Genomic DNA, 6000 nt, shown 5'->3' with positions numbered 1-6000 from the left:
TTTTCCATGCTCTACACGGCTATGTGGTGGTATTTTTTTGGTTATAGCTCTATTGTACACTGTGTACTAATATTGTAATTATGTATGTAGGTCAAATTCTTATACGAACTTATTCATCCCTACAGACGTTGGGATGAACCGAAAATACCTGTTCACAGTGTGTGGTACCCATCATGCACAAGTATGATATGATTTCGATTGATTCCCAAATTGGATTGAATATATTTTCACCCAATGTCTATCTTATTCTATAGGTATGTGCATATGTCTGTACATACATATTTCGAAGACGAGTGTGTTAATAAAGTGAAAGATCACACGCCAATCTGTGCCGGCAGCAGCCAAGAACAATAACAACAGAAAGAAATGCCTTGTTAGCTTTTCACCGACGCCGATGATCGAATCGTAAGCGTCCATACAACAACAGTTTAAGAAAAACCATTCATTTTTCTTCGAAAGACGCTTGCGAGTGGACGTCGAAAATAGAAAAGTGAAAGACAACAAATTGTCTACTAAGCAGACTAAATTGAGATATAAAGAATTTATAAAGAGTTGCCAGACTCGTTTGAAGAAAATCACTTAAAGCGCAAGAAAACGCAACATTTTACGAATTTTCAATCAAAAATCAAAAAAATAAAATCGATAATTTTATTTTAATACGTTGGGTCGGTTCTATCGCTCGGTCTCCCATCTTTTTGATGTTTGTGATGTAGAGACGGTGACATCGGCGACAGCGACGACATTAACGTGAGAAGACACAGTGTGTTATCGGGAGCTCGAGAGTGAAAATTTCGAGTTACGCGACGTGTGTTATCACCTCAATCAGTTGTTGGAAGTGTGGTGCACGGTAGACAACAAGGTGTCCGTTCGTTATTCGAATACTGAAAATAAATCGAAGAAGAAGAAGAGATAAAAATAAGTGAATAGTGTCTCACGAATTAGAAAAAAAGAAAAGAATATACATTCTTCTGTATAAAATATTTTCTTCAGAATTTGTATTCTTCTGAGTGTAATTATTGATTTACTACAAGTGTGTTCGAATACTGGTGAATAGTGACACAATATTTGTCTTGAGAAGCGGGATCTAATTGTAAACCAAGGCAATTGGAGTTTTCCGTCAGGTGCAGTTGTGAAACGCATTTCGAATGCGTTTCCATTCCAATAAACTTCTTAAATCGAAATACAAGGAATTTAAGGATTTCCCCCTGAGCCGCGAAACAAAGTAAGTTTTCTCCTGTGCCTGAGGGCCACATACTTATGTGCACCTGTGTATTTTTTCATGAATATCGTGTAAATAAGTGACTACTTGAAAAATTATATTTGAAGCTAATTATGAAGTGATTATGTAAAAATAAATTTCGCCTTGCTCTTAACACTCACAAGACGTCGTACACTCACTCATACCCACACACATACAAATCTATATATACTCGAACTCACATCCCCCTGAATCACACTCACTTTCACACACCATCACCGTAATTTATGAAATTTATTGGATTTGAAAATGCAGTTTTATTAGTAAGAAGAAGAAGAAAAACAACAACAAATACCATGAAATTCTTTCATCTTTCATTTGTTCATTTCGTTGGGGATTTATAAATACTTTTTCTCTTCTGTACACAATTTGATGGTGTTTTTCTTGTTCTTGTTGTGAATTTGGTTAAAATAAGAAATGAAAAAAATCTATTTTGTATTTGTTGTTTATGTTGTTGTTGTTCTCATTCAAAAATATATCTATAGTTTGGTGATTCGTTATTTATAGGGAAAGTGTGATGTGTGTACCACATAACGTGCTCCCTCAGATTGCAGCGACAGCGAAGTTAGGGGGAAGTGTTCTTAACTAAATATTAACAAGTGGGGAATATGTTTGAGTATGAAGTTAATTTGAGGAAAAGTGAATATATATTCTTAATTTGTGTATTATCCCATTGTGGGACGTGTGGGAAATTTTAGTTTACAAACTGCAACGTCGCTTGTTGTGCATGATTGAATAATTTTAGAGCAGAATGGAGGGCTGTGTTTGAGTTTTTCTTTTTTATTATCACTGAAAACCATAAAGGGTCAATTTAAGAGAAAATTTAATAAAAGTTTGCACTCTCGGATACCGTTGGTCCATTGTGTTCATTCTGTGTAAGTTAAAGGTGGTGAAGATGGTGTAAAATGTACAGATAATGGTGGGGTAAGATGGTGATGAAATACAGATGAAGCTGATTATCAGGTAAAGATGATGATAGAATGTTGAGAGTTGTTGCTCGATGAGTTTTAAATCAGGAAGGACATAAAGTGGAGGTGATAATGAGGGTTATGGTTATGCTCGTTGGATTAAAGGTTATGAGGAGTAGATTATCAGATTGTAGCAGTATCGTCGATCGATTGCTTTGCTGGAAGTAGATAGAGGGGAAAATTTTTAGTAGTTATGGAAGTTTGCAAAGCCAGGATAAGAGGTTGGCAAAGTTGAGTAGGATAATGGAATATGTTAGCTAGGAAGGTCAGAGTATCTATCTCATATCGGCATAGTATTCGGTGTCTTCTTGTTTGCACCAAGGGGCACCTACAAAGTAGTTAATCGACATTCCCTATCTCCTCTGCATCTTCACATAGCTTAATGCAACTGATATCCCATTTAGAAGTTAGAGATCACACTATGCTCCAACTTATCGAATGAGAGGAGGGAGTTCGTTGTACGACAAGAGACCACAGACCAAATTGATTTGGATATCATGCAGCCAGGTTCCAAGAGACATCTTTGATGAGCCTTCTCGCTATAGATGACACGAAGTTTGTCGCTGTAGTCACACGTTGGTGGCCGAACAACTGGTAGGTCGATAGACTTAGAGCCACCTACTTTTGGTTCGATCGTGTCAAATTTTGGGGTTGGGCATATTTTTGGCTTTTGATTAAATTACACAATGCATAAATTTTGCATATCCAAAAAATAATATTTTCATTACAAATTTTCTTATGCAACAAATATTTCAATAATAGGTACAAAAATGTTTGTGAGTACAATTTTTCTGTTTGAAATTCTCTTCACAAGTCAATAAAATAGGAAGTATATCCACAGCCATAACCTTCAAAATTCTATGGGGCGTATATTAAGGGCTGGACCTATACTGACAAATTTCAGGTGGAAAGTTTTATACCCCCAAGGGGGACTTAATACTAAATTTCAGCCATTTCGGAGGGATATTGAAGCCACAACTTTCAAAACACTGAAATTCGGGATTTACCACTCTATGGGGGCTATATTAAGGTGTGGAACTGTGCCGACAAATGTCTCGATGAAAATTGTATATCCCCATCGAAGACTTAACAACAAATTTCAGTCATTTCGATGGGAAATTGAGGCCATAACATTCAAAATACTGGAAATTGGGAGGTACTGTTCTATGAAGACGTGGACCTATCTATACCGACAAATTTCAGATCGAAAGATTTATAGCCCCAACGAAGACTAAATACCAAATTTCAGCCATTTCGGTGGGATATTCAGGCCACAACTCCTTGCATATGCTCATTTTATGCAAATATGTAAAAAAAATGCAAGATATGCAAACATTTCTGGGCCTAATTCGTTTTATTTTGTGATAAAACGAGTTTCTGTCTAATCAGTTTTATCTACCACCATCCTAAGGATGTGGGCATATAATCGCAACGCCTGTCGTAGTCAATAGTTATCAGCGTATACAACGACACTTCTAAAACACTTTCAATGTCTTTCAGTAAATTGGACAGCTTTTTGCATACAACGGAAATAAGTCTGATCTGATCTAGGCTTTCTGTGTAGAAATATGGTTTCAACGTACAAAACTCATTAAAAGTAAGTTCGTACCTCCTTGACCTACATATCTAAGTCTGAACTCTGTATCCGTATTAAACAGTTCGGCTGGTATTATTATATTATTGGGCCTCTGTCTTATACTGCCCGCATTTTCTCTTCGAAAGCATCGTACCAATGATTTCTGTGGACGTCTTAGGTCAATTTTCATGGTCAAGAAAGGCTTTCACAAGCAGCTGACATAGTTTAACACAATTGAATTGATTCTGTTCTGTTGGTTTCAGGTTTTTGACCTTCAGCTTTCGTGCTGTTTCAGATCGCACTTTTGCGTGGTCATTTAGACAAGTGCGGATCTGGTCTGTCAAAAGAAAATGTGTATTCGCTCCTCAAATACTTTCGTCTACAACAACAATATCAATCTAATTTCTTGTTTCTCACCATGGTGACAGCCAATAAACGCTCGAAAGGAGAAAGAAAGTTGAACCTGGTATTAAAAGCCTTAGAAAAATGTAATCTCTATATCTTTGAAGGATGGAGATTCGGAGAAATTTATTGATCGCCAAATTTCTGACAAACCCCAAAAATGCCTGAAATACCTTATTTCAGGAAGCCTTCCTGCTGAGTGGAAAATAAAACTGTCAAAATTTAAAATTGATATAAGTATCAAAGAATCTTTTTGTTTTATAGCTAATGAAATGCACTCTATTTTTTATTATTGATGCTGGAGGTAATTTGGTAATTGGCCGCAATATTTGTACTCAATATTTGTCATGTCACCGATGCAGCATATACACTAGGGATATAACTTTTTGCACTTTTTTGCAAATATCAAAAATACCACCACATAGCCGTGTAGAGCATGAAAAACTATTATGAAATACGGTGTCAATTTTTCTCTACCGCGAAAAAAGTTTCCGCACCAAATGCATTGAAGTTCTGTAATGCATTTTTTAATTTTATCTGTTATAACAACATATTGGTTTTTCATTAAAATTTTTATTTTTTTGTAGTCTAATTTAAAATCATTATCAAAGCGTTCTGGACCAATTTGATCTCAAATCGCGCCATTTCGGAGCATATTAGGAATTTTTGACACTATTGCAATTTTTGGTTTTTCTTTATAAACTCGTGAATTTTATGTTTATATTTTTTGTACCTGTCGGACAAGAGAATATGGTGTCATTTGCAACAAATTCGCGAAAGTTACAGACCGTTTTTAATGAGTTTGCCTGTGAGAAATGTATTTTTGTCTATAAATATTTATTCAAACAAAGCAAATTTAAAATTATAAGTAGAAAAAATACCAAAAGGGTTTTAGTAATTGCGGTCGGTGCTGAAACTTTTTTCATCGAATCGATCTTAGAAACGCGGTTTCATTATTAGGACAAAATTCCCCACATGGTACTGGTGTTGTATTTTTGTAGAAAACGAATACAATTCTCACAGGCAAGGTCAACAAAAACAGCCTATAACTTTCGCGAATTCGTTTCAAATGACCCCATATTCCCTGGTCCGATAGGCTAAAAAAATATAAACATACAATTCACGAGTTTATAAAGAAAAACCAAAAATTGCAATAGTGTCAAAAAATCCTTATGTGGTCCGAAATGGCGCGATTTGAGAAGAGATTGGTCCAGAACGCTTTGATAATGATTTTAAATTAGATTACAAAAAAATAAAAATTTTAATAAAAAGCAAATATGTTGTTATGACAGATAAAATTAAAAAATGCATTGCAGAACTTCAATGCATTTGGTGCGGAAACTTTTTTCGCGATAGAGACAAATTGACACCGTGTTTCATAATAGTTTTCCATGCTCTACACGGCTATGTGGTGGTATTTTTTTGGTTATAGCCCTAATATACACATATTTACATATATGTATATAAATATCAATATATGCATGTTCGCGACAGTATGTATCAACAGCTGCTACCACATGGCGCATTAACCTTTATATGCTCAGATGTTTTAATTAATGCGCCAAATTTGTTAAACGAACCATGCCAGATGTCGCATAAGTTTATTTTGATGTGTGGAGAAAATCAATCATGTTGAAGGCTTTAATTATACATATAGACAGACAACCACACTTTAGTGGAGATATTATCACTAATTATATCCGTACGAACTTGTATGTTTGTATGCTGTCATATAAACAAGCTAACGACTACATGAAAAGTGTTAATACCATCACAATTCTGTCAATAAATATTAT

The 6000-nt window shown here is 35.2% G+C and overlaps 1 protein-coding gene across 8 annotated transcripts in view; it reads left to right on the top strand.

Moving 5' to 3' along the window:
• The first annotated feature begins 274 nt into the window (after positions 1 to 274).
• tn (tripartite motif containing protein thin) overlaps positions 275 to 6000 on the top strand; it is a 188311-nt gene continuing 182585 nt past the window's right edge. For 6 of the 8 annotated variants that reach the window (XM_073990666.1, XM_073990661.1, XM_073990648.1 and 3 more), the window contains exon 1: positions 286 to 1222. The gene's annotated coding sequence lies outside the window, so the exon portion shown is untranslated. Of the gene's footprint in view, positions 1268 to 6000 lie in introns of all 8 variants that reach the window. The other 2 variants (XM_073990653.1, XM_073990670.1) reach the window with 2 other exon arrangements.

This window comes from Musca autumnalis, unplaced genomic scaffold, assembly GCF_047663935.1.
Source record: "Musca autumnalis isolate F117 unplaced genomic scaffold, ASM4766393v1 scaffold_5, whole genome shotgun sequence".
Taxonomy (NCBI): domain Eukaryota; kingdom Metazoa; phylum Arthropoda; class Insecta; order Diptera; family Muscidae; genus Musca; species Musca autumnalis.
This window is presented reverse-complemented; position numbering and strand designations above follow the sequence as displayed.